This window comes from Acipenser ruthenus, chromosome 6 (genome assembly GCF_902713425.1).
Source record: "Acipenser ruthenus chromosome 6, fAciRut3.2 maternal haplotype, whole genome shotgun sequence".
NCBI lineage: Eukaryota > Metazoa > Chordata > Actinopteri > Acipenseriformes > Acipenseridae > Acipenser > Acipenser ruthenus.
The window spans coordinates 6559062-6567172 of record NC_081194.1 but is presented as its reverse complement, the minus strand read 5'-3'; the positions used below and the strand labels follow the sequence as shown (position 1 = coordinate 6567172).

At 37.5% G+C, this 8111-nt stretch overlaps 1 pseudogene; it reads right to left on the bottom strand.

Annotated features, from left to right (window-relative positions):
- Nucleotides 1-641: 641 nt before the first annotated feature.
- On the bottom strand, nucleotides 642-7033 carry LOC117411279 (opsin-3-like; annotated as a pseudogene).
- Nucleotides 7034-8111: the final 1078 nt, after the last annotated feature.

The window sequence follows — 8111 nt, the reverse complement described above, 5'->3', positions numbered from 1 at the left end:
ACTAATAAATACAACCACCATTAAATTCTGACTTTTAATTTAATTCCCCCATTTCATTTACACTGAATAAAGGGTATGAATAATTATGGAGCCTACTGTATTTGCAAGTGAGTATTCCTGAGCATTCTCTATAAACATTTAAATAAACATGTAAACAATAAGACTTTATGCACAATATTTTCACTTGAAATGCATATTGTTCACTAAATATATTAAACAACCTTCAACAATGTTACATGCAAAAACCATTAAATAACAAACCATCACACTGCACTGCACCCTTTAGATGGACATCCAAGTGCTGTTTTAAATGGTGGCATTTATTGGGTTTATATTTGCTTGGCTGGCAAAATGGACAGTGGTACAATCTGCAGCATTGGGTACACCATTTCAACTCAGGCAATACTCAGGCCAAGCACAAGGCCAAAGTAACATTGGAGTGGCTCAAGAACAAAAAGGTGAATGTCCTACAGTGGCCCAGTCAAAGTCCTGATCTCAATCCCATTGAGAATCTGTGGCACTATTTGAAAATTGCGGTCCACAAGCGTCGTCCAACCAACCTGAACAACCTGGAGCAAATCTGCCAAGAAGAATGGGCCAAAATCACTCCAACACTGTGCAAAGCTGGTACATACTTACCCCAAAAGACTTAAAGCTGTTATTGCAGCCAAAGGTGGCTCTACCAAATATTAATGTGTAGGGGTTGAATACTTATGCAAGCAAGATATTTCAGTTTTTTATTTTTCTTAAAAATATTTCCCAACATAAAACCAATGTCACCTTCCAATAATTGATTTTGAGTTTCAGTGTTTTAAAATAAAATATCAAACAGAACGAAATTTCAATGTACCATTTGTAATTCAGTAATATGAGAGAATTGGTCAGGGTTCTGAATACTTTTGCATATATATATAAATTACATTACAATGCAAAATGTAAGTTTTAAGTCTTGTTTTCTGGGGACACAAGAATGGTGTAACCTGAGCTGTATGATGACTTGGCTAGATGAATTACTATTATTATGATTATTTGTTTATTTAGCAGACGCCTTTATCCAAGGCGACTTACAGAGACTCGGTGTGTGAACTGTGCATCAGCTGCAGAGTCACTTACAATTACGTCTCACCCGAAAGATGGAGCACAAGGAGGTTAAGTGACTTGCTCAGGGTCACACAATGAGTCAGTGGCTGAGCTGGGATTTAAACCGGGGACCTTCTGGTTACAAGCCCTTTTCTTTAACCACTGGACCACACAGCCTCCTCCTATGAAAAACTGGTCCTGCAGCTTTTGGATTCTCCATTTCAGGCTGCAGAGTTGTCAACTGTTTTCAAACACACTTCTTAAAGTCTGAGCCTTGTTTACTTCTGATCATTTATAGTAGGGAAGTCAAGAGAAAATATAGATTTTTAGATATAGAAGTTTTATTTCCAGATATGTTTAAATTCGATGAAAACTCTTTGTAAGAGTCAGTTTTTTTTGTTTCATTTCAATCTATATTTTCTCTTGACTTCTCTACTGTCAACATAGATATTTACATAAAATTATAATATACTGTAATGTTAGTGTAATGCGTAACAAATGTCTTCAGTTTTCATTTTAAAAAAATAGTCTTCCATAATAGAAGACAAGTGATTGTCTTGTCTACAGTACAGTGTAGAGTCATACTATAGACAAAAGCAAACTGCAATGAAAGGCAGTCTGAAAAGCATTTCCTTGAGACCTCAGAGCTGCAAACAGATTTGTAGGTTGCCAGAATGCTTGGGTTCTTTATCAAGTCATTGGTATAATGGAACAGAGCAAAGCATTTCTCCATAAGGCTGCTCAGTCCATGAGATCAAGATAAGAAACGGTACTGCCACCAAATCCAATAGCAAGATCACAATATGCAGTCACAAAAAAACCAAGGAGTCCACAGTGGCCTTGAAGTAGGTACTTTATAACAGGTCACCTGAAGTTTGATACAAGCTACAGCATCCATTGCATGTCAGTCTTCCTCCGTCAAAGCAATTTCGATTCTGCTGGACACAATCCCCAAATCTCTTTTCCCAATTGATACCAGTTTTCCAAAGAACATGGTTGAGACTGATTACAAACTGTCATAGCTGTCAACAGATTAAAGCAATGCATTATAAAGGCCGGACTGGGATCACATTGACCATGGCTGTGCTGCTTCTGGAGGACACATCAAGCTGCTCGTTGTCATCACTTGTGATAATAAACACTATGGAGGAGGAATTGAAAGTCACTTTCTTCTTTGGCCTGTTCCTATCTTTTTGGGACATGACAATAGGTCAGATTGGCCTCTCTGTATTGGCTAGCGGTGTGTTCTCAATTGACCTCTGAAATCTCACCAAACGAGCACACAAAAGTTGCAAAAGGCACCGTCGAAACTGAAAAAAGAGAAAAAGTTTCAATACTGTTTTTTTTGGGGGGGGGGGGGGGGGGGGGGCGGGGTTCAGAAAATACAAAACAATACAAAGGTATAGTTTAAAACAATTAAGAATCTAATTTGAGTAGAACATTTTTCAAAGAGACGTCTAACATACATTTTTGGTCTGTGGCCTCAGAGATAAAGACAAAAAAACAACAACCAAAAATAGTTTGAATACAGGGAAACCATGTCCAAAACAAATTCCTGTACCATTTAATGATTGTTCCTGGTTAGGGACGACACGGTATCAGTAAAACATTATGTAGATGCAGTATTGCTGTATGAAGGGAAAGTCCTGCTAAAAATATTGGGTCATTTTCTATGATCATTTTATAAATTCCAAGCTTCATTTTTTAAATTATCTGTGTATATTTAAACCTGATTTCCTTCAAATCCTCAAGCTAATGTGGGTGTACTAATTTAAATTACCACAACAAGTAAACTTTTGTTGTTGTTTTCCAAAACAGTCCTTTCAATGTATTTCACTGTTCCGCTCAAGACATTTGATTTAGCCTTAGCAGAAACCCAAAAGAAACTCACTTTTGTACTCATGAAGAAATAGATTACTGGGTTGTAAGCTATGCTCGACTTGGCAAAAAATGAAGGGATGACAGCAACAGTGGATGTGACAATGTCCTTGTAACCATAGGTTACTAATTGAGACACCACTGAGTAAGGTGTCCAGCAAATGAGGAAGGCGGAGATCATCAGAAAAAACATCTTCGCCACTTCTCATACTGGAGGATTTTGATGATTTGAACAGTTTGGAGGCCTTGGATACATCGAAGCTGTGAGGATAAGGGAAAAGCAACATTTTAACACCATGTACAGATATGGCTAAAAGTTTTGCAGCACCTTATAGAATGAACCAGTTTTGCTTCATAAAGTCGAATGAAACCTGCTGATTAATGTTATGTTAACATACTGAATTACATATCACTTTGTAGTTTTCCATATACTTAAAGAAAAACTGACAAAATGTGACATTTAGAAATCTAACATGAAATACTCTACTACTATTATGGCTTCAGGTAGACTTAGTAATATAATTTTGCAGTTTCTTTGATTACATGATGCCAAATTATGTTCATATACTGTATATATGAGAATTATATCTCAATCCTAAAATTCTAGGTGATGCAGAACTTTTGGCCATAGGTGATACACATCCATCTCCACTGCTACTTGATCAATTTCCTATTTTTCTATCATGTTGTAGCCACAGGGTTTTTGCCCAAGGGCCTAGAAGGTCAAAGTTAAAATTACTTCCATTAAGCAGTACTTGTTTTTTTAATTTATTTTTATAAATTTAGTAGTTACCAATTTTTTTTGTTTGTTTTCTCCCCAATTTAGTAATGTACAATTATTTTGTTTAGCTCAGCTCACCGCTACCACCCCTGTGCTGACTCGGGAGCGGCGAAGACGAGCACAGGCTGTCCTCCGAAGCGTGTGCCGTCAGCTGACCGCTTTTTTACACACTGCGGACTCACCATGCAGCCACCGAGAGCGACAGCGTCGGAGGACAACGCAGCTCTGGGCAGTTTACAGGCAAGCCCGCAGGGACCCAGCCAGACCACAGGGGTCGCTGGTGCGTGGTGAGCCAAGGACACCGTGGCCGACCTAGCCCTTCCTCCCTCCCCCCGGGCGACGCACGGCCAATTGTGCGCTGCACCCTGGGAGCTCCTGTCCTCGGTCGGCATGGGAATGGCCTGGACTCGAACCGGTGACCTCCAGGCTATAGGGGTAAAGGCACTAAGCGAGTGCTTTTACTCGATGCGCCACTCGGGAGACATGCCCCGACCCCCCCATTTTTGTTTGTTTTATTCAAAATTGAGATACAGTATTGCCATATTTGTTTTAGTAAGTAAAACTATGTTATTCTTTAACTTGTTTCTTAACGTTGGAGTGAGTTTTCAAAGCATTTCACTCTGTTACAAAACTACAAATAAACACATTGGGTATTTAATCAGTCTGTTTTTATTTTAATACAGTTAGGTAGTTTTTTATTTTTATTTCGTAACTTAAAAGCATGTTATTTTTTATCATTTGGAAAACAGTATTTTGCATTTTGAAAACTGTTCCTATTGTTTGTTTTTCCATAACCCTACACGATTGCATACTACACTGTTTTTCATTTAATGTATTATTTCATCAATTAGAAAAAGTACAGTGCTTCTGTTATTTCACGGTTTGATAATGTTGAAAGTTAATTACTGTCAAAGCACCCTTCACTAATTCACTGGATTTCTGGATTTTAATGTGTAAGAGATACACATGCTCACTCACAGTGCCGAAGGTCTCAGCATCAGTCCTGAGTATGACCTGGAAAACTGTTGAACTCTTTAAAAAAATACAATGCTTACATAAAGGATTCACATTAGGCATACAATGCACTGTACTATAGGTTTATTAGTTTGATATTGCAGAAGTACAAATAGACAGGTTTTAGTCAGTAATCAGTGATCCCTGAAAATCACGTTCTACTCCTCGTGCATTTGGTCAATTTACTGTTGTTGAAACTGACACCCTGCGATCCTTCAAGAAGCTGCTTGATGAGATTCTGGGATCAATAAGCTACTAACAACCAAACAAGCAAGATGGGCTGAATGGCCTCCTCTCGTTTGTAAACTTTCTTATGTTCTTAAAAGCCTTGAGGGTGCATTCATCCTCACTCTAAATTGAGTCGGATTGTGATCTACAGTAGGTAATGACTCACACCTTAACGTGCCTCAAACTGTGCAGTAGAAAGGATGTGAAGCACAGTGTTTTTCTGTGAGGTTCTGATCCTGGCACAGGCCCCCAGCTTCATTCACAGTGGCAGATAAAGCAGGATTAGGGTCAGATTAAAGGCAGATAGCATGAAGCAGGGCTTGTAACTGGTTCAGCTCTTCATAACAGTCTGACCGTTAAATAGGATTACTTAACGGACCATTTAACACAACGCCAGCTGTCTGCCCAGAGAAACACCATAGTACCTATGACTCGAGTATAGATAGCTAATAGAACTTCATATTTTATACTTCCTACAATGAGCATTTTACTAATAATTATGTCAGTTACACAACCGAGCAATGAGTATCTTTTTATAAATCTTTTTTTTTTGTTGATGACTTTCCAATCAGATTATGTGCAAGAGCTATTTTGCTTAAACCTACTTCTTGCAAGAGTGACAGACCCAGATGCTTTTGAAATTCCTGGTTCCTGTACTTGCTAAAGGCCACATAAGAATCAAAGAGAAATAGTAAATTGACCTTAAACTAATATAACGCTAATAACATTTTATAATTATAGATTATGTATTGTAGTGTTTCTATACAAAATGCAATATCTTTGCTTACCATCCGGATAGTGTACCAAATATGTCCATAGCAGTAAGCCATCATGCCAACAAGCACGAAGAGACAGCCCAGAAAGAAGAAGAGTATAAAAGAAGCATCGTTGGGGTCCTTGGACGCCCAGTCCACAGAGCAGCCCAGCTGGTGTTTCTCCAGCGTGTATCTGTTCCAGCCAATGAGCCAATACAATAACAAGTCTTTTCTGATTTGACATTATAAATCTGACTCGGTGGACATGTCAATTTGATAAATGCTCTGAATTTCTGTTCATCCCAAAATAACATGATCTTAAAAGTACCATTGGGTCACCATTATGAACCACTGCATGGACCATAAGCAACCGTATAGGGACCAGCAGCAGATCACAACACTCCTTGCAATAAAAACACAATGTACATTGGTTCATCCTGTTGGGACACCATTAGTAAAATAAAATGGCACTGCAATGCTAATTGAAGTGTTACTGCATTGGCATTAAAGATCCTATGGCAAAGGGATTATGCAATCTTGAAACGGGGGACGGGGGGCAACTGTGTCGCACATGGTTATATCTTGACTTTTTTTGTCATCATAAACACCATCATAATTTGTTTAGAGACCAACCAATAGGTCACCATATTATGACTGCAATTATGTGCTTTTAAAGCAAGCACTGAAGCTGACTCACTGCCACTTACAAGTGCTATCAACAGCATAGAACATCTGTCAATTTTTTTCCAGTTTTCTATGCATTCAAAAAGAAACACTCAAACAGAGTATGCTTGACAATGGGGCAAAGGCAATTACAATACAAAAGTGTAGGTGTAAGAAATTATTTTAAAGTTGCATTTCTCTAGCAGTGTAAGTGCTAAAAAAAAAAAAGAACAGGATACATCCATTGCAGGTACATATTTTGTTTTTTGTTAAACAAAACGAGTTAAACCAGGATTATGCACATATTCATAAAAAGGCTTTAAATATCATTAATTTAATAATTAATTAACTAAAATAAATTCACTTGAATCTAATATGCAACATAAAATTCTGGTCCTTAATTTAAGCAGCAACCAGTTTTCAGAATTAGAAAATAATCTGAGGTGTACTGGTTGGAACACAAGCTGGTGCTGCAGTGTTAAATCCACATGGCTGCAATGGCACCTGTTTTTTTTTTCATTCATGATTTTGCACTGGAGTTACATGGCACAACAATCAATTTTGCACAACAAAATCAGAATAACATCACCTGTACATTGGCTTAAAATGTGTTTACTTAACATTACCCCGACATGGCTACTTGTTAACAACATTAATACATGTATGAATCATTTGCTAATGAAATAATTATATGTTACATATGTTTTGTTTTTTTTTTCTTAATAAATACTATTAAAACATGCATTGGTATGTAAGTTAGCTAGCTACTTTTATATATGTTTAATTCTGTCTGAAAATGTGATATGAGGTGTTTCAATGTGAGTAGAATATATTAGGCAATTAGATTTTTTTGTCCTATTCTGAGAAGGTGTTTTTAATAATAAAATAAAGAGCTAGAGTTAGAGGCTTCTGGTTCCTTGTTCTGATTACGTGACTGTGCCAGATTCCCAATGAATACAAATGGTAGTTGATCAGATAAGCACAGGCTGAGTTAATGGAATTCATTGAAAAATGCTGCACCATACACTATTCATTTGGTTCATTTTAAGTTGTATTGCATAAATGCATAGATAACTACAGAACTGGGAACAAGTCAAATGTAATTCTAAATTCATATGAAGGAAAATACAAATCAATGCAAAATACTTGTCCCTTATAAAATATACAGTAGTGTGTGTCCTACTGGGTTTGATTCTATTGCAATTAACAACCAGGTACTGAAGAGGTTTGTTGGTCGTGGCTGGGTCCCTAACACAGGTAAAAATATGGTATAGGGGGTAATTATTGGTGTAAAAATAATAACTTATAATACAGTAAACTCCTTCATTGCAGCCTGATCAATATCATCAATCATTAAAAGCTCTCTCCTATCCCCAGCTCTCTATTAAGACCAACTGACCGTCCCTTTGCTGATGGTCAAGGTGCTGTTGTGTCTCATTTTACTCCTTTATGACACTGTCAATAACCAAGCCCAAGCAGGATGATCAAGATTCACTCATTAATAAAATAACGAGTAAATGAGAGCAACTGATCACACGACCAGAGCAGGAAGCCAATGCAGTTGAAATGCCTGAAATCCCTGAAAGCTTCCATCTGATTGGTTGTTAATTAAGTGGCACATGGCAGAGAATACGCATGTGCTGTGTAGTCACAATCTGTACCAGACCCATCTTGAAATGTGTGTGCTTCGTCTGATTAAAATGTAACCAAAA